Raw genomic sequence first — 21,654 nt, forward strand, 5'->3', positions numbered from 1 at the left:
AAAGGAGAGCAGAAACTAGGAAGACAAGAGCAGGACCAATGAGAACAAAGGACAGGAACAGAAGTGCACAAGTGTGTGGAGGAATGTTAATTGACAGAGAGAGAAAAGGAAAGCAGTGAAGGGAGCAGGAAAAGGTGAGGGAACATTGGTGGCCTCTAGTGGGGAAAGAGGGTCAGGGCTAGGGAACTGTGACACTACCACACCTATACAAATGAACAGGCATTTAACTTAACAGTCAATAACAACTATACGTCAGTCTTGTCATTTATTAAATTTGAATATCAATGGTTAAGTTTTAAGTACAGTAAACCACATTAAGCACAATGCAGCTTGACTACAATACAATAGGGCTTAGAAAAGACAAGACAGTTATGTTTGTTATGTCATTTTAAACATCCAATCTTTTGTGTAACAGTTTGGAAAGTGTCAGTCTTGTCATTTATAAATGGTATGTAAACGGCTATGTTTTAGTACAGTAAGTCACGTTGAGCATTTTCTACATTAGGTGATATTCACCTTAAGTGAATTATTATATACAGAGCTTAAGGTCATAATCATATTGTTTATGTTAGTAACAACATATCCATCCTTTATTCATAGTAGGACGTGCCTAAGTAATGGTTATGTTTAAAGCACATTAAACCACGTTAAGCTTTTTTAGACTGTCTCTGCTGCCGTGTGGTCAGCCATGTGTGATGAGAATGGAGATCGATAGTGCGGTGACCATCTAGGATGCCTGATCTACGCGTTGTGTTTGAGTCGGTGTGAAAACAGTCAAAAATAGCTGCGCTCGTGTAGAGAGAACTCCACACGTGTACACGAGATTGAATGAGCGCAGAATTGAATTGTAAGCGTAAAATAAAAACCGTAAGTATAGTTTTGCACGTACAAGTTGTATTTCTGTGCTCGCTAATTTTGACAGTGAATTCACTCCATACGCTTGGCCTTCTGAAGCATCTCGGGAGTTGCCGGGTCTGAAACGGGTCAGCACCTGTTTGGTATAATTGTTTAATCATACACCTAGACTAATTGGTCCTGTTTTGAAGGCAAAGGGAGGTCACACCAAATATGGATTTGATCAAATTTTTCTTCTGTTCAGTCAGTTTGCATTTAGTTAATTGATAAATATAATCTATTAACATGTCTACGGTTCCTCGGACTGTCTCTCGATTCCATTGCCATGCTTGCCACACTGGCGCCAGAAAGAGTTACACACATCTCTCCCTCTTACAACTGAGCGCTCGTGTCAGGATGTCCCTTTGCCAGAGGCTGCTGGGCCTCCTAGCGGCTGCGTCACAGACCCTCCCCCTCAGCCTCTTCCAATTGAGGCCACTGCAGTGGTGGTTCAGGTCTCTCAAGATCGAGCACGCCTCAAGGCGCTCATTTGGTGGCCCTCACAATTTGAACCTCGGTGTGCCCACGGGGCCACACTACCACCAAACAGTCATGATGACAGACGCCTCCAAGCAAGGTTGGGGAGCAGTCTGTGACGGACATGGAGTCTGAGGCAGGTGGAAAGAGCCCGCATGGGCCCTCCATATCAATGTCCTTGGACTGTCTCATTTCCTGCCAGTCCTACGGACATATGCTGGTTCGGACAGACAACACAGCGGTGGTCGCCTAAATCAACAGGCAATGAGGTCTCTGGTTGCACAGTCTGCTTCTGAGGGTACAGCCACGGTTCTGCTCCATCAGAGCAGTTCACCTCCCAGGCTTGTCTAACACGGCGGCGGACCTCGTCTCTTGGGGAGGCCCCCTGGTCTTGGAATGGCGCCTCCACCCGCTTGTGATACAGCAACTGTGGAGCACACTGCCCACTATGGTTCTCCGTCTGAGACCGCTCAGGAACCCTAGGGATCGACGCTCTAGTCCACACATGGCCGCGCTGTCTCCTTTACACATTCCCAGCGTTTCTCGTTCTCCCAGTGGTCCTGGAGAAGGTCAGGAGAGAACGAGCAACAGTTCTGCTGATAGCCCCATGGTGGCCTCGCAGATTCTGGTTTGCAGACCTGATCAACCCTCCTCCACGGAGAGCCTTGGCAGCTCCCAGTGAGAGCGGACTTGTTGTCCCAGGTGCAGGGCATGCTTTGGCACCCCAGTTCAGGCCTCTGGGCCTGGCCCCTGAGCGGGAGCGATTGATTGCCTGGGGTCTGTCAGACACGGTAGTAGCCACTATTCAGTCGGCAAGAGCTCCCTCTATGAGGTTGCATATTCCTACCGCTGGTGGACATTTAGCACCTGGTGACAAGACAGCTGTCAAAACCCAATTCATTGCCCCATTGGGGTCATATTACAATTTCTACAGGAGCTGTTGGACCAGGGCAAGTCCCCGTCCACGCTCAAAGTGTATCTGGTGGCCATCTCTGCATGTCATGTCCAGATTGATGGCGAGCCCCCTGGGTCCTATTTCTTGACTGTGCAGTTTCTAAAGGGAGCTTGACAGCTGCAGCCTCCTTGCACTCCTTCACTGCCCACATGGCACCTTGATGTAGTGCTGGACACACTTTTACAAGCCCCATTTGAGCCACTGAAATCAGCTGAGCTGAAGCTGGTGTCACTTAAGACTGCATTTTTGCTGGCAGTCACCTTGAGTTACATGCCCTGTCCGTACACTCGTGTGTCCATTTTGCGGGAGATGGTTCCAGTTGATGGCTTTTCATCTTCCTCCCTTCGCTTCAGAGCAAGAGAGTCGGCTTCACCTGCTGTTGATGGCTTTTCATCCTCCTCCCTTCGCTTCAGAGCAAGAGAGTCGGCTTCACCTGCTCTGCCCTGTGCGGGCGCTCAGGTGCTTTTTGGAACGCACTAAGGACATTCGGCGCTGAGACCAATTATTTGTGTCTTATGGAGCGCAGACACAGGGCGACGTGCTTTCAAAGCAGCACCTCTCGGATTGGATTGTAGACACAATTACCATGGCCTACAAGTCCACTGGGACCCCGGTGCCTGAACAGCTGGTGGCCCATTCAACTCAAGATGTTGCCACATCTTGGGCCTTTTTTCAAGGTGCCCCCTTGACAGACATTTGTGCGACTGCAGCTTGGGCCTCACTGCTTATATTTGCCTGGTTCTATAGGTTGTGTTGCGGTGGTGCATGCGTCTGGCCTGTACCCCACTCTGTATATATATAATATGTGTTAAACAGCAGGACTGTGGCTCCATTCTGAAAATGTGTGGAATGGAACTCACTGCCGCTGTTCCCAGCTGATGGCGCTCGAGTTTTGCTGCCTCGCTGTGTACATAGTTCCTTGGTCAACAGGTCTGTGGCCCGCTCTGTCTGTGTGCCATAGAGCAAGAGTCCACTGCTGCTGCCCTCAACGGTAAGCACGTGTGCAGGCTCTGGTGTTCTGCTGTGTATATAGTTAATTTGTCATCACAGTAGAGCTAATGTTGCCCTGCATTAGCCGGTCTAACCAGCAGACGTCAACTGCTCCTGTGTTCCATGGGTGGCACATGAGTTCCTGCGCCCCGTGGTGTATATAGTTTGTTTGTATGAAATCTAAGTTGTCAGCACAATGGAGCTCTTCCACTCTGTACTATTCAGTTGAGTAGGATGCTCCTGTGCTGTGCGCTGACAGCATGAAGGTTTTGCTGTCACACAATATGTATATATCGTATATCGTTGTTCAGCTCGGCTACTCTGTTGACTAGTCGTCTAAGTATTATGTTATGTTTTTCATTGGGTCTGTGATAATGCGTGGAGGCCATACAGGTTGCTTGATTGTCTGCGCCAGATATTGTGCAAGTAGATTTGGCCTCGCTCCTAGCTGCACTAGTAGAGCAGCCGGCCTTGCTATTGTTTGCGGAGGGCATAAGATTTGACATTCTGTAGCCCCGCTTTCTACATGCTGATTCTAGACATTTCCTTGAAAGGGCATGACTGTGGTCCTTGCTCTTGGGCTGCTCAGGTGGAGCCCTACGGGGCCCCTGAGGTTACTGTCTGGAGTTGTGTTGCCGAGGCCCCCTAGCGGTCACCTCGGGCAGGCTCCCTTATCAGCTCAATGCCTTCTCCCTTGTGATGGTTTTGTTATACAGTAACCCCTCCCCCTTGGGCAGTGCTTCTGACTTGAAATATAACAATAGGTTGCGAATGCAACCCTGGTTATCTGAAAAAAGGGTTGCAAGGTCACGCAGGAGTCCTAGCATGTACACTTTAAAAGGTTTAATTTTAACACCTACAGTGTTAAATTTGCTAATGATTTTTTGCTGTGTAGTGTTCCTTACACTGGTACAGAGTATATTTTTGACTCTACCTAGTGTCGGGAAAATGCTGTTTCAACACTGAGCACAGTGCTATTAGCACTGCTGTGGTGTTGCTGTTGAACACTCAAAGTGTTTAAAATTAACTCTGAGATGGTGTTAGAATTTCAACACTTTTTTAAAGTGTCAATTTAACACTTTTGTAGTGGTTCCCATATACAGTGTTGGGGTCGTTACTCACAAAAAGTAATATATTAAATTGTACTCTTTACTCATATAACAAGTAACTAAATACTTTACTTATTACTCCCTGGGGAAAGTAATTAATTACTTTACTTTTAGATTACTTTGCATTACACCCCAAACATTGCGGGACCTCACTAAACAATTACTAAGTTACACCAACACAAGCAGTCGAATAATGACAGAAACATACTGTTATCTTTTGTTGTTTTAATAAAGCACCACAGGAAAGTTGTATTGCCACATATCTCTTTTAACATTAGCAGCAAGGCCCAGAATAAGTCCAACTACACATCTCCTTTCTAAAATTAAATATTAAATAAACATTAAATAGTTTCCTTTCAGTCTCGTATTTCTTACCTCACATTTTGTTTTCCTCCAATCATAGTCATGTATCTTACATTGGGTTGCTCTCTGAAGCTGGTATTAAGGTTTAGTAATAACTATATAATGTTTTATATTACTACTAGCATTAGAAATAGCTTGTATGTATATATATATATTAGGGCTGGGTATGGCCTACAACCTCACGATGCGATATGTGGCAGTGGCCACGATACAATACCTATTGTGATACACATTGATTTTGAATAATGACCATGTCCTACACAGAATTTACTACAACAGCTGTTCTTTATTATTCTGTATAAAGTGAAGGCAAAGCCTTAAGGATCGCACAATTCAGGCCCACAGAGATCTTAAAAGTAAAATAAAATATTCTGTTTCTAAACCCAGAGTTATTAATAAATGCAAATAAAATATTATTACATTTTTAAATGTTTTCTGTTCTCTCTTATGCTTTTAGTTTTTTGATGCAACAATAATATTCTGGTTTCACTTGACTTTACATGCACTTCTATTTGCTGTAAGAATGTCCACCTGACATATCAGTTATTTTATCAAATAATAATAATAATAATAATAATAATAATAATAATAATAATAATAATAATAATTACATAAAACTGTTTTAACTTAAAAGTGGCCTTGTACTGGCAGCTAAGGCTTAATATGTTTTCAGATTTTTGTGCAGAAACAACAGTTGATCAACATGCTCAGGTTTCAAAGCACTTCTCTGGGCTGTAACTATGTCTCCAGCGGTGGAGAACACCCTCTGAGTTGTTTATTTTAAAGATGTTTACCTAACTTAATTTTCTACATGAAAGTTTTTATTTTTTTAATTGCGTCAGATCCTTACAAAGATGTATTTTTCATCAAAACACGTGCTTCAGTTTTCTTCCGGGCAGGATAGAGCATCAAGACGTGGCTTCTTGCTGCTGAGCACAATGCTTGGGGAAAGAGACTCATAACTCGCTCCACAAGAGAGCGGTAGAAGGTCATTAGGTCAGCTAACAGTTTCCCTGGAATGGCTGATTCTAGTTGGAAAAGTTTGTTGATCCTGTTCAACTCTCCCTCAATTGGCTGCAAAAACTTCAGGTACACAAAGTTGGCTGGGTAAGCGTACATCTGGTAACGAAGCTCTACAGCAAAGTTTATCTCACTGTCTTGGTGATCTGAAAGTGCAGCTTCAACTCATACTGTGATAATACATGATTGACACACTCACTGATTGCAAACCATCTGGAGTCAGAGAGTTGCTATATCTTCTCCAACATTGATGGTGGTGTTTTGGATGCACAAATCTGCAGGGAATGACACACACACATTTAATGTAGATGATATTTGGATTTCGTGCTTGAAATTTTGTGAGGACAGAATTATTTTTGCTACACATTGTATTGCAGCCATCTGTGGCTAGCCTGATACAGTTGTCAATGGACAAAATTTTGTCATCAATAAACTTGAACAAGGCATTGGCAATTGTTAGTGAATCACAATCTGTAATGTTGATTATTACTCCAAATGTGCTTATGATTTTAGAGAGTTTCTTGCTGTAGTATCTTATCACCATGCAGAGCTGCTTCTTGGTCGTCACATCAGTACTTTCAGCAATAATCAATGAGGAAGACTCATTCCCATTCTCATGTATTCGTTCATCGTGCACTGCAGGCCCTATAACTGCATTTATGAGTTCTGTGAATATCCCAAGTGATCTACTGTTGCAATGCTGGAGTGGCATGCAATATGTGCAACCATCTGTAACTCTGATGTTTTAACTCTGTTATTTCCTCTTACAAATGAAGTGCCTGCTGAGTCAAACAATGTCCTTGCATTGGAATATGGAGCAGCATTTTTCTTGTGTTTTTCTGTCTGTGCATACAAAATAAGATCTGCGTGATGGGCTCATATTTCGGATTTGCAATATTTACAGTATGCTTTTCTTTCATCTGTTGGGATACTCTTAATCCATTCCATTATGCCATGTTCTCTTTCCCAGTCTTTGCAATATTTTCTTCCATATTTTGCCCCTTTACCTGACACTTTTACAGTGGAATCATGTTTAGCCCAGCAAGCTAGTTTATTGTAAAATCAGTTCATCTCCTTCCTCAGCTCCGCTTTTGCTGCTCGCGCTCTCTCAATCTCTGACTTTTTGGCTAATGTTGCTTGACTTGTTAGCTAGCGAGTCAGCTAGAGAAACCAAAGTTCAAAACTTTTTGTCCTTCCCTTTTTCTAAAAAAGAAATTGATGATTACTTACTCTGTTTTTCTTTCTGGCTGTATTGGTGAGAATAAAACATCTAAAATGTCCTAACTAATGATGCAAAGTATGTAGCTAGCTAACTAGTGCTGCCTGCTAGTTGTTCCCTCAAACTGTAACACGTCACTCATCATGATGTGCGCGTAGTGTGTGTTCAGGGGGTTGTTCTCTGTTGCCTGCTACGCTCCTACTACAGTCGCACTGCCAATGCATGCAGCGCTCTGTTCACATACACACACACCCACCCACACTCTCCCCATCCATGGTGTTTCCCTCTCTTCCAGCGCAGGCCACCACGGACCAGAAATGCGCCACCTGTGACCAATACATTTTCATTCGCAACACTGTTTTCAAAGTAGCCCAGTTTGGCTAGAAAACCATGGATATGGCAACACTGCTTCTTACTATAGAAGATCTTTGACTGACATGAGTGTACACCAATCCCGTTGTTAGAAAATCCTGGCAAATCCAGTCAGAGAGTGGCCTCTACTCCCCCTTAGATATTACAATATTGGATTTGGATCATTTAAGTGATGATTGGAGTGATGATGTGTGTGCGAGAGACAGTGAGACTGCCCAGTTAATAACTGTCATTCTCAGCATGTAACAGGCAAGAAAATAAATAAATAAATAACTCAAAATAGGCCAGTGGCCCCCGCAGTTCTAAACAGACCCGCCCACCGGGGATTCTCCCGCACTTCCCGATTGCCAGTCCACCCCTGCATCCAACTCTCAATGCTTCACAGTTGGCAAGCCTTCCTTCTCAAAATAAGCTTAATTTTGTGGTCACAAATATGCTGCTGGTCTGCTTGTATAAAAATAAGCAGCTTGATTTCAGCAAAATACATCTGAAATACTCAAATATATATATATATATATATATATATATATATATATATAGAGAGAGAGAGAGAGAGAGAGAGAGAGAGAGCAAGAGAGAGAGTAATATTTGTACGTTGGAATATTTATAATCTTACATTTCTTTACTTTTTAATTTATTTGCATCAAAAAGTACTGAGTGTACAACTGTAATATTATTTCCAAGTACATTTGTTGTGGTACATCATCAAGAGTCTGAATACATTTCAGGCCTACTGCAGCATGTACACTGTTAATATAATGTATTATCTCAGGCTTATATAAATTAATATTTATATAAAACATAAACTGTGTAGGGCTCTGGATGTGTATGGGAGAGGTGCAAGTAATACAATACCTTAACCATCACCCCTGCACCTAGGTCTTTTTGGTAGGTAGTAACATTAGACATATAAACAGGATATTGACTGTTAATATCCTGCACAACAGACATTTTATTCCTGCTCTGGGTAGCATAACTCATTTAAATATGAGAAAGAGGTTGACCCTGCCCTTAAAGAAGTGCATATAAACCCAGCCATGGTTTATTTTTAATTTACAATATGAAGGCTAATCATGTTTTTTTGTGGCGCTCAGTATGCTTGCTGGAACTCTGTGCACTGTTTAACACTTGGCTCCAGAGAGAGAAGGAGCCAATGTATGACAGTACTGCCATTTTAGATTGAGATTATGTTTTTTGTAATAAGTAAGAATTACCAGTTTTACCACTGAACTGCCACATATTAAAGATACATTAGTGGCGTTCTGGAAAATATAGCCTTAGCCATTGTATTTCTAGCCTTCTTTGGCCAAGTAAATTTCTCTAACAGATTTTTCATCTTTAAAGTAAGAACATTTGATAATAAATCTTCAGTTAAGGTTTTCCGAACATCATGTAATGTTTTCCAACACAACTTCATCAACAAATGTTTTAGGGATTTAGGGCAGGATTAAATCAAAAATGTTGGTGCTGCGAGTCGCTCGCAGAAACATTAGCAGCATGTCTGTGAATGGAAATCACGCTGCTAAACTATCGTGGTATTAAATCTAACCAGATTTGCTCGTAGCTCTTTTCTTGCACAACGCGAGAGGATAAAACACAACTTTCACACAGACTCTACTACAAAAGTAGAATGGTGCGCTCCATAGGCGTTGCCTAATATTTTATGGCTTGTGACGTAACCTGATTACTTATTCCTACATCATATCCGGAAGGAAGTGTACACCCATATCGCCCTCAACCCCCACGACCCCCCTCTCCTTCTCCTCCTTCTCTCATCCCTAGCCCCCACTCCCTCCACACACGCTGATTAGTTCTGCAGGCCTTTGTTCTTGCCGGAGAGTGTGAATGGTCAGAGTGTGAAGGTGTCAGGTCAGGTACAGTGGGGGGAAAAAGTATTTGATCCCCTGCTGATTTTGTACGTTTGCCCACTGACAAAGAAATAATCAGTCTATAATTTTAATAGTAGGTGTATTTTAACAGTGAGAGACAGAATAACAACAGAAAAATCCAGAAAAATGCATTTCAAAAAAGTTATAAATTGATTTGCATGTTAATGAGGGAAATATGTATTTGACCCCTTCGACTTAGTACATGGTGGCAAAACCCTTGTTGGCAAATCACAGAGGTCAGACGTTTCTTGTAGTTGGCCACCAGGTTTGCACACATCTCAGGAGGGATTTTGTCCCACTCCTCTTTGCAGATCCTCTCCAAGTCATTAAGGTTTGAGGCTGACGTTTGGCAACTCGAACCTTCAGCTCCCTCCACAGATTTTCTATGGGATTAAGGTCTGGAGACTGGCTAGGCCACTCCAGGACCTTAATGTGCTTCTTCTTGAGCCACTCCTTTGTTGCCTTGGCTGTGTGTTTTGGGTCATTGTCATGCTGGAATACCCATCCATGACCCATTTTCAATGCCCTGGCTGAGGGAAGGAGGTTCTCACCCAAGATTTGACGGTACATAAATCAATTTATAACTTTTTTGAAATGCGTTTTTCTGGATTTTTTTGTTGTTATTCTGTCTCTCACTGTTAAAATACACCTACCATTAAAGTTATAGACTGATCATTTCTTTGTCAGTGGGCAAACGTACAAAATCAGCAGGGGATCAAATACTTTTTTCCCTCACTGTAGCTTCTGACCCCCCTCACCCATCATCCCAGAAGTGTACACCCATATCGCCCTCAACCCCCACGACCCCCCTCTCCTTCTCCTCCTTCTCTCATCCCTAGCCCCCACTCCCTCCACACACGCTGATTAGTTCTGCAGGCCTTTGTTCTTGCCGGAGAGTGTGAATGGTCAGAGTGTGAAGGTGTCAGGTCAGGTACAGTGGGGGGAAAAAGTATTTGATCCCCTGCTGATTTTGTACGTTTGCCCACTGACAAAGAAATAATCAGTCTATAATTTTAATAGTAGGTGTATTTTAACAGTGAGAGACAGAATAACAACAGAAAAATCCAGAAAAATGCATTTCAAAAAAGTTATAAATTGATTTGCATGTTAATGAGGGAAATATGTATTTGACCCCTTCGACTTAGTACATGGTGGCAAAACCCTTGTTGGCAAATCACAGAGGTCAGACGTTTCTTGTAGTTGGCCACCAGGTTTGCACACATCTCAGGAGGGATTTTGTCCCACTCCTCTTTGCAGATCCTCTCCAAGTCATTAAGGTTTGAGGCTGACGTTTGGCAACTCGAACCTTCAGCTCCCTCCACAGATTTTCTATGGGATTAAGGTCTGGAGACTGGCTAGGCCACTCCAGGACCTTAATGTGCTTCTTCTTGAGCCACTCCTTTGTTGCCTTGGCTGTGTGTTTTGGGTCATTGTCATGCTGGAATACCCATCCATGACCCATTTTCAATGCCCTGGCTGAGGGAAGGAGGTTCTCACCCAAGATTTGACGGTACATAAATCAATTTATAACTTTTTTGAAATGCGTTTTTCTGGATTTTTTTGTTGTTATTCTGTCTCTCACTGTTAAAATACACCTACCATTAAAGTTATAGACTGATCATTTCTTTGTCAGTGGGCAAACGTACAAAATCAGCAGGGGATCAAATACTTTTTTCCCTCACTGTAGCTTCTGACCCCCCTCACCCATCATCCCAGAAGTGTACACCTATTTCGCCCGCTACCCCCATGAACCCCTCCTCTCCTTCTCTCCCTCCTCCCTATCACCAAGCTGGTTAGATGCTGCCCCGAAACCCTCCCCGGAAAATCTCCTCTCTATTTAAGATTCTGCGCTACTTTTAGACAGCACAGCCTTATCTCTCAGCGCTTGAAACAATCCTACCTCTTCAAAATGTCCAACAACGTCAACGAGAAACCCCGTGAGAAGAAAACCCGTGCTAGGGTTCCTTCACTCACCAATTTGAAGATTGAGCGGTCCTGGCAACTGACCGGTGGTGAGTGACGAGTTTACCGCTTTAAAAGGGATCTGGGTTATGTCGGAGCTTTTTCGCTTTGGAGGAGAAGGATGCTACGTCGGAACCTTTTTTGAGAAAGTAATTGAATACTCATATGAATACTCATATCATATACTTGAATACTCAATACTCTGGCTGAATGTGACGGTCTGGAGAGATGTTGGACATGTAGATAAGGCACTAGAAGCGTGGCAAGAGGGTCCAAGAGACCGCAAAATGGGCCCTCCGAGACAGGGCTTTGAAAGTTGCGAATGGGAAAGCTTTCTGTGTTCCGGAAGAGTTGTTAGGAGTCTAACTATGACTGATGACAGCAAGTTGTTGTTTAGGCAGACCGTTACTACAAACCCTATTGACGGTGTTGAGGCGGAGCAAGAAAGATGTCATAACCAATATAAATGCAGGTTTTCATACCTTGATCAAATTTGCGGAACTGGACTCTGTTAAAATGAGACTATGTTGGATTATGGATTATATTTCCCCCTTGAAGGACGGTGACGACGCTGAAACAGATGGTTTGTGGGGGTTTGGAGGGGGGGCCGGAGCCACAGGGGCCACTCTCTTCTAAGAGGGCGGGCTGTCGTCACGTAGTGAAGAGACAGTATAAAAAGTGCAACACCCCGATCATGGTTTAAAGAGAATGTCTTACCCGAAAGTGATGGATGTCACCAGGCTCTACAACCCTCTTCAATCCCAGGATCTACCCTGGTTCTATTCACCTGATTTTGTATACACGCCTGAAACCTCTGACGGCGGAGACCTCAACCCCCGATTCCGCAGGACGAAACAGGATGCTTTGCGATGGATGTCGAAGCTAGTCTCTGGAATGTACAGGCTCAGGAGATCCTGGACGGATCCGCTTTTGCTGCACTGTCTATCGCTGACTCGTCTCAGGATGGGGGCGTTCCAGTGGTTGTAGAAACAACCCACAACCCACCGAGCGACCCAATGAGCAGCGAACTGCCCCAGGGATGTGATGAAGAAGATGGATTTATGCCCGGTGTGCGGGTCGAAGTAAGCAGATTTGTTAAAAGCAGCCTGGTGTATATTCTGCCGGCTCTCATCGACCGATCCCTGAAAGCAGTCTGTCTGGGTTGTGAAGTGAATCACCCCAGCCAGTTGAGGCACAGCTGTCTGTTTGAACCAGATGCCTATTATTTCCGTTTCTATTTTGATGTGTTTTACAGAAGACTGAAAAAACCGTGGCAGAAACCGACACTAATCAAGGCGCTATCTTACTCCTACCTGCGTGCCACCCCCGGGCAAGTCCATAAAATCATAGATGAGATTTTGCTGGAGCTGGAAAATTAGCTGTATATAAAAGAGAAAATTGAACAGCTGTTCAACGACCTGGATGAGCCAAGTAGAAAAACCGCCGGCAAGCTAAAAGAGTATTTCTTCCATACAGAAGTTAAAGCTGAGACCGGCTGCAAAGAATTCGAGATCTACGCCACCGATTCAGACTCTGACCTGAACTGAAGGACCTTAAAGATGGGAAATGTTCTGGACTGCTTCTGCAACTGGCTCTGCCATCAATGCTCGGTGGATAGCCTGAGAGCTCTATTACACCACGTGCTTGACTAAAAGGTTGCCAACGCGAGCCTTTTCTCTACAGATTTAACCGTCGATGAGGACCAACTTTCAAACCTGGAAAAGTTAATGGCCGCCATAACAGAGACTGGGGGGTACGAAAACTGGAGTGAGATGATCGAGGGGGCCCAGAATGATGTTAGTCCTTTTCATCATCATTTGTATGAACTTTTACTGATCATGTTTAACAAAACGTTGTTTACTTTTAAAATAGCCCATATTGTTGTTTTATTTGTGTATGTAACTGATGTCTGTGCCTACAGATAAAAATAAAGAATCATGTCGTTGTCGATACAGAACAAGTAACCAATCATCTGATTTATTTTTGTTTGGACCATAGAAAAAATTGTTGTGTATGTTATACTTTTCTCAATTGTCTAAAAAGGGGTGTTGATGAAGGATCTGTACTACAATCCGGCCAAGGCCGGTGGTTTGGCTGGTAAGAAGGGTTTTCAAAGAGGACTCACGGAGTCTGGTGTTAAGGCTAATGACGAGGTTGTTTCAGATTGGCTAAGGGAGCAAGATGCCTATACCTTACATAAACCTCTCAGAATTAACTTTAAAAGAAACCGTGTCTATGTGACCGATATAGATCCACAATGGCAAATGGATCTAGTCGATATGTCAAATTTATCAAAACATAAAAACAGTTACAAATTTATGTTGATGTGTATCGACGTGTTATCGAAATATGCATGGATCCATGTTCTGCGTAATAAAACAGGTCTTGTGGTGACAAAAGCTTTTGAGGATATATTGGGACAGGGTCAGTGTCCTAAAAAACTGCAGACGGATAAAGGAAAAGAGTTTCTCAACAGACAATTTCAGAATCTGTTGAAGAGATACATCATTTCACCACTGGTAATGAGCTTAAGGCCTCTGTGGTGGAGAGGTTTAACTGCACCATAAGGACCAAAATGTGGAGATATTTTACAGCTGTCAACACGTTCAAGTATCTTGATAAAGTTCAGGTTATTACACAAGCATCCCGGCCGACAGCAAGGGTGGTTTTTACACTCTTTACATCTATATGGATACCATTGCACACCAGAGGGTCGGGATAGTTACGTGCCTCTTTTGAGAAATGTACTTATTAAAGGTAAAAGCAATGACATGACCACAATTACTTATGACAAGCCACACTACGTACCAGTCTCAAAGAACCACTTTGACAACATCACGATTTTAGTCAAATCGGATCAGAATATCAACGTGCAATTCTGTTTCAGTAAAGTTATAGTCAAACTACATTTTTGACACATGAAACAGTGTGTACATTATTAAAATGGCCACCTTCAGGGGATATGTTGATCGTAGCACCTATGTGGATTATTACAAAATGCAAGCCGGGAATGGCTTGCCCGGTTTTGTAGGAGCCCCCACTATTTATGGGGCCAGTCTAGTCGGCCTCTTTTGTGGTCTTTTTAGAATGGCCGTACCCCTGCTCAAGAGAGGCTTTGCTGTAGCCAGACCCCACTTGAAATCAGAGGCTAAAAATATCGTTAGTGATCGGCTAGCCATGAGCATCAGGAGGGTTCGGGTCTCATGGTGATGGCGAGGAGCGGGGGTAAAAGAAGAAGCAGCAGGCATCTGCCTGGGCGGCAAAGACCCCCTGCTAACAAAAAACGAAGACTCGCTCATTCTCCAACATACCTCAAAGACACTCGGAGAAGGAAGCATCAGAAGAAAAACCTGCAAAAAGAAAGTCTCAATGAAAGACAAATAGAGCCTCAGGATACATCTTTTAAACGTCTTTCGGAAGAATGCATAAATCAGTACTGAATCTGTTTACAGTGCCATACATCCAAACAAGTGTAGATAAAAGCATCTATGTAGAGTTTCGCCTCTTTCCGCAATTTCAGACACGGCCCCTCTGGAGTTTTTCATAGCAGGCCAGCATTGGGGTCATCAATTACCCGGTGGCCACCATGTTTTCGCAGGTGGATGTGACCCTGGGGGATCGACTCATTAGTCAAAGCAGCAATACCTACCCCTATAGACCCATGATGGAGTGTATCCTTAATTATAGCGAAGGAGACCCTAAGCAAACAGTTCAGCCCTGTTCTTCAAAGACACCCCGGAAGCCATGGACGCCCTGGATCCAGGGGGAAGCAATGAGGGCTTGCAAAAATGAGAAGCCTTTTCAACAGAAGGCCGGACCTTTGATCTAATGGGGCATATTCATGCAGACATATTTTTTCAAGAAAAACTCATGCTCAATGGGGTAGACATTAAAATTAAAATGATCCGTAGTAAAAATGCTTGCTGTCTGATTACCCCCGCTTCTGAAAAATATAAACCGACCATATTATCGGCCTTGCTGTTTGTGAAAAAGTGTGCGTCTCACTGGCAGTTAAATTAGGACATGCACAGGCATTAATGACGGCTAACGCCAAGTACCCCATTGAAAGAGTCTATATGAAAGTCCATAGTATCCCTGCGGGGACGCATGTGATGAACCAAGAAAATCTTTTTCTAGGTCAGCTCCCAAAACAGGTTATTATCGGTCTAGTGGATAATGATGCCTTTACCGGTGTTTACAACAAGAACCCCTTTAACTTTAAACATTATAACGTGCAATTTATAGCGTTGTACATCGATGGAGTGCAGGTGCCTTCCAAACCTTTTCAACGTGACTTTGAAAATGGCAACGCTGTTTGGGAATATTACAGTCTAGTATTGGCTATGGGTCGACATCTCAAGGATCAACCTCTGATGATCAATCGCCAGGAATACTGCAGTGGTTACACCCTGTGGAAGGAAAGTTAGAAATTCTCTCTCATACCTGTTTTACTCTCTTGTATACTTAAGAAAGGTAAGGTTAAGCCAGAAGGACAGGCCAGAAGGTAGCTTGATTTCTGTTTGTTATTTACGATGAGAATCTTGGAGACAATGTCAAACGGTATGATTGAAGTGCCTGCTCCCTAATCCATGTGTTGACCTATGGACTCTGTCCTATAATGATATATATTATGCTTAGCTAAATCTCTAAGATAATATAGTAATGACTTTGTGATTGTAACCAGATCTTTATTTTTTGTGTATAAAAGCCTCTGACTTTTAAAATTAAGGCAGAGCGACTTCGGGATCTTCTTGATTCACTGTTCCTCTCCACGCTGCGTGTATTAAAGGCATTGCAACTAACGCTCCAACCTGATTGAAGATGATTGTTCTTCCACACCCCCAACGAAGGGTGTGGACAACATTTTTCGCTGGTGAAAATGGGCAACATGCGTCTGGAGATGCGTTTTAAGCAGCCTCTACCCCGCACTGTAAATATGATCGTGTACGCTGTGTTTGACAACATTATTGAGGTGAACCAGAGAAGAAACATTCTGTATGATTATTATTAAAATGAACACCAGAGAGCTCAATCACATCATGAACGCTACATCCTGCACCTGGAAACTGTTTCAAGGAGTCTACGCCTGTAACCAGCTGCCTAAATTTAAGATCAAGAATTTACCATCAATGTACATAATCAACACTCACCCTAAAAATATGCCTGGAGAACATTGGTTGGCTATTTATTTTTTGATTCCTACAGAAACTCCCCGGATTTCAGACCTTTGCCCCAGAGGATCAATAACTTTCTGCTCAACAACTGTTGAGAAACCATTTACAGCGGTTGCCAAGTACAAAGTCTGCAGACCTTCACTTGCGGCCAACACTGTGTGTTTTTCTTATATCATAGAGCTAAAGGCCGGACATACCCTAATCTTATGGCCCGGTACAGTGATGATTTAGAACAAAATGATAAAAAAGTGTCCGAGTTTGTCAGGATACTGTGCACTGACCCTTATAACACTGTTACTTATGGTCCTAACCAACCTTGTATACAGACTAGCTGTTCTTGCGAGGATTTAAAAAGATGTAAACAGACTTTGAATCAAATAATTTGTTTTTATTTAACACAATTCTTATACAAAGCATGGAATATGTTATAAATAACAACTGTACAACATTTGAAAAGTAACAAATAAATAATTTAATTTGGTTGTCAGTTCATCATTTACAGGGTTACAAATAAAAATGAGATTAGTAAGCTTCCCAGCGGCTTCTAGATCCGGAGGACATTCGCTTAGCACTGGCCAATTAATGAGAGGCTGGAGTTTTAGCGTTCCAATCGGCCTCCCCCTCTTTACACAGATGGATTTTTTGTCACGTTTCCTGGTTAGGAACTGTTGATTGGGGCATGTTCAGACAGGCCATTGCCTGTAGGAAATCATTCCAGCCTACAGGTCGGCGACTAGCCTTATTAGTGCTAGTGACGGTCTTCAACAAATCAAATGTACAAACCTTTGATCAAAACCAAATTCACCCTGTTCATTCCAAGCTGTTACCCGCAGTTTCTGAACCATTTTGTGTAGGATATATTCAGCATGTCTTTTATTTCTGGAAGGCATGTTTCTCAAAACATTTGTTACAACATCACCCTCTGCAGAGGAGGTTGCATCCTCCTCCGCAATCATCTGGGCCTTAGCACCACCCCCATTTTCTTGAGAGGCCATGGTTAAAGTTAAGGTGTTCTTTTTTCCCCCTGCCTAACCAGACAGAGCTGTAACGTGGCGCTATACAACTGGGCTTTGGAATGCTGATTTAAGTCGGCCCTGGCCAATATAGATTTCATTTCAGAGTCCAGGTTATTTGTCTAATGGGTTCTGGACCGACAACATTTTTTCTCAGTTTCTCAAGCTGTTCCAAGGTGAAAAAGATGTAGTATTAAATGTATTTAAAATATACTTGAAATGCAAGTAGTATGTTTATAATACATTTGTATTCCCAACATGCTTATTTTAAGTTCATTAAAAATATATTGAATTGAATTTTAATATATTTCTAAAAAGTATACTAGAAGTACTTTGGTAATAAATATATGCTTAGTTACACTTTTAGGAAATATGCTAAACACAAGCATACTTTTACTGAAGTTTTAGTGTTTTTACAGAAAAACAAATACTTATTTTACTCTTACTTAAAGTATATTTTATGTTTACTTTGTGTAAGAACATAGAAAAATGATTCAGCTTCAGTAGTGGGTTGAAAGTATGTGTACCTTATAACCATGTGTAGTCCTACTGCAATATGTTTTAAATATTTATGTAATGAACATGCTTCAGCCTGCTTTTCAAAGATATTTTGGAAAACATTTGTAGCATTTTAATATATTTTATAAATCACATTAATAAATACATTGTAGAAATATGCAAGTGCATTCTTACAATGTTTTATAAACTTTTCAAATCATTGTACTTTAAATTCAAGTAGTGTTTACAGTACTATTAACATACTTACTTGAAATGAATTAAATACTCACTCACGGCAGTTTCAGTACCAGTACTTGCACAGATCAATATAAAAGATCAGGTACACATACAACAAAAACAAAAACTAAAAAATCTTAAATCTTACTATTTAGTAAGTAATATATACAAAGCCCCACACATGAATGGCCAAAAGAAAACTTTTTATAAAACATTTTACATATGCAATTAACTAATTCAAGTCTTTCATTAATATAACTGCAATCATTTCAGTCCCTTTCAATATTATTTGGCAGAGCTATCACATACATTTTGTCTTTCAACTCAATCATTACACATTTTCATTTCAAAGACTGTGTATGCACTGCATAAATAGTGTTTGACTCTTTCACCTCATGAATAAACTTGGAAAACATTTTAAGGTCAGAATCCTTACAAAGCTGTCTTCCAGACCTGCAAAGCTCCTTAACCAAAACACAACTCATTTGTGTATTACAACCTTCAGGGTTAAATGCCACAATGCTCAAAATCTTGCATAATGTGCCATCAGCTAACTCTACAACAGAGTTGTTTATTTTTTGAAGCCTTGTGTTAGTTTCTGTGTGATAAAGTACACTGTTGATAAGAAAACGATCATAATAGAGGCCTTGCTGTAGCCTGACACCAAAAAGATCCTCAATAGCAAGCATGTGGCGTACTGGAATGGTCACTGGATGAGGATTACCAAAAACCCTAACCTTCTCTGACAGTTGTGCTGATTTAGCCGTCTCTTGCTTGCTGTTCTGCATATCATAGAACAGTTTTTTGACTGTGTCTTTGGCATTCTTCATGTACTTGTCAGCCTTGATTGTGAGGTCTCTCCATTTGAGGAATCTCTTGACTATCTGTTGTTGGACATGTGTGGTTCCATTAAAGAACCTCAAGAGCGTGCCATTAAAAGACTCAAAAGAAAAGGTTGATGTAGCCCACAGAGGTCCCCAGTTTCTCACACTCGCAGAAATGTGTGTCATCAAGTGCACGTTAAATGCCATATTTTCCTTGCCATACAACTTCTCAAATTGCATTACAAATTTCTCTGCACTATCAGTATCAACCATTTGTATCTTTTCCTGAAGCAGAGAATAAATACAAAAAACAGGAAGGAAAAGATGGTTCCAGTATTTCTTTGAAAGAATGCCACAAAGCATAGAACAGAAGAAAAGATCTCCATTCAGAATATTTCCGTTCTTTTACAGAACGTGGAACTCTAGTTAACTCTACTGGTGGCTGGATTGCTAGTAACTGCTTATCAATGACATCGGATTTTGTACCAATATACCATGGTTTGTCATGGTTATTGGAATCCAGCCATAATGTAATTAATTGCCATGTTACTCCTAGGCAAACACTGTGCTGGTATTCAGGTACAAACCCATTAACCATCTGAAAGTTTGCTAGCTTCATTAAAGGAGAGGGACCTTTCACTCCCATTACAGGCTGCTGAGGATTTGCAGCCATAGCATGGTGAAAATGCTCAGATTCACATCTGAGAGGAGGTTCAGGATATATGTAAGAGTATGAACCCCCACCTTTATGATAGCAAAAGTCACAGCCATATGTGCCATTAAACTGTTTTGTGTTTCGAATTTGGGGAGGAGCCACTGAATCTGAGCTACAGACAAGGGCATGCACCTTAGATAAATGTTGCTGGTTCTGTGTGTCTGTCCATTTTATTCCATTTTGCTCCAGTTCTTGAAGCTCATTAACAAATGGAGTTAACAGAGTTGTCATGTTCGGTTTCTTCTCTCCAAACCAAATACATGGTGTGCAGATATATTTTTTTTGTTCTTTTGGATCCATTTCAATGATCTGACACTGAATGGGTCACAGCTGACACTTGGAGCTCTTGAAAACTGGAATACCATCACAGTTCCACAGTAAACTCACATCTTCTTCACTAATTTTAACACTCCTGATTAGCTTTTCATACTCCATTCCTGAATGTATGTCATTAATAATGCCATTAGTTGACATTTTTCTGTCTAAAGTATTCTTGGGATTTTCCAGAATGTCCTTTATTTGGCTAGATAATTTCAAAACCAGAAAATACGACCCATTTTTTATATTTGTGTCTGCATCAAACATCATGTGACATACAGAACACTGTGTCTGACCATTAACCTTACCTATATAGTTTGTGCACCCAGAACAGTAAAAATGTGATTCATATTGTCCGTACTGACCATAAGCTTTATCAAATAGGTAAGAAGTAGCTGGCACTGATACTGGGAAATGTTCGTTAAACAATTTGAGGAGGTCTTCAAGAGCTGTTCCTGTGAGGTTGTGTCTCAAAATGAAGGACATCAAAAGCAGCAGACTCTGTCCTCTGGAGATAGGTGCTTCTGGGTAAAGGAGCTCATCCTCCTCTGATCCCTAAAAGATGAAGAAGAAAAATAAATAAATAAATAAACAAGCAAGCAGATTAGTAACTGGAGGGGCACTTGCAGAAAGCATCTGCCAGGGTCAATTTAAAAAAAAATGATCTGGATCCACAACAAAATGTATACTTTATACTTTAGGCCATGCTCCACCTCTCTACCAAGTTTAATTAAATTCTGCCTTGTGTTTTTTTGGGAATCTTGCTGAGAAACAGCTCTGAAACCACTGCCCCCACAATGGCTCCGGGTCCTTAATTGGCAGAGAAAATTAGAGCCAGAATGTAATGTGCAACAATACTATATAACTTTGTGTTTGTTATAATCATTATAAATTATTATCCAAGGGTGTGGGCTTAACAGTTTTTGCATCCTGTCCTCCCTATGAAACATCATTGTGATGCTGGTACATCACATGGTCAGGAGCAATGGCCATGTTCCTGACCTATACACGGACTGACAGAACCTGGTGACATTATGGACCATCAAAGAAACACTGACTTACCTGTTCAAAAGGATTCCACCACAGCATGCAGACATGGGAAAAGAAGGGAAAGAACATACGTTAACATGGGAGATCACATAACATGCACAATCTTACAAACATTTAACATTCAGCTAAAAAGGACAATAACAGTGGACTAAATATAAAAGATCTCTGTAAATATTTACCTGTTTATATGTATTTTCATTTAACCTTGGGATTGTGTTGTGGGGGGTGGATTGGTGGTGGATGTGTGTGGATTGTGAGGAGTCAGGTGGTTGTGTGGGTTTGTTGTGGAAATGGGGTTACAGAAACCGCTCATCCTGGTTATTTAAGGGAAGCCCAGGAGTAAGTAGGGGGTGGGGCTTAAGGTATAAAGGAAGCAGGAAGTGAGCAGTGGGCGTGGGGCGTGGGGCGTGGGGCGTGGGGCGTGGGGCGTGGGGCGTGGGGCGTGGGGCGTGGGGCGTGGGGCGTGGGGCGTGGGGCGTGGGGCGTGGGGCGTGGGGCGTGACATGAAAGAGTAGAAGGTCAAAGTCAACTTTTTAATGCTGGACCAAGCTACATGTTAGTAGCTAGTTTATTTT

Source organism: Amia ocellicauda, chromosome 1, assembly GCF_036373705.1.
Source record: "Amia ocellicauda isolate fAmiCal2 chromosome 1, fAmiCal2.hap1, whole genome shotgun sequence".
NCBI lineage: Eukaryota > Metazoa > Chordata > Actinopteri > Amiiformes > Amiidae > Amia > Amia ocellicauda.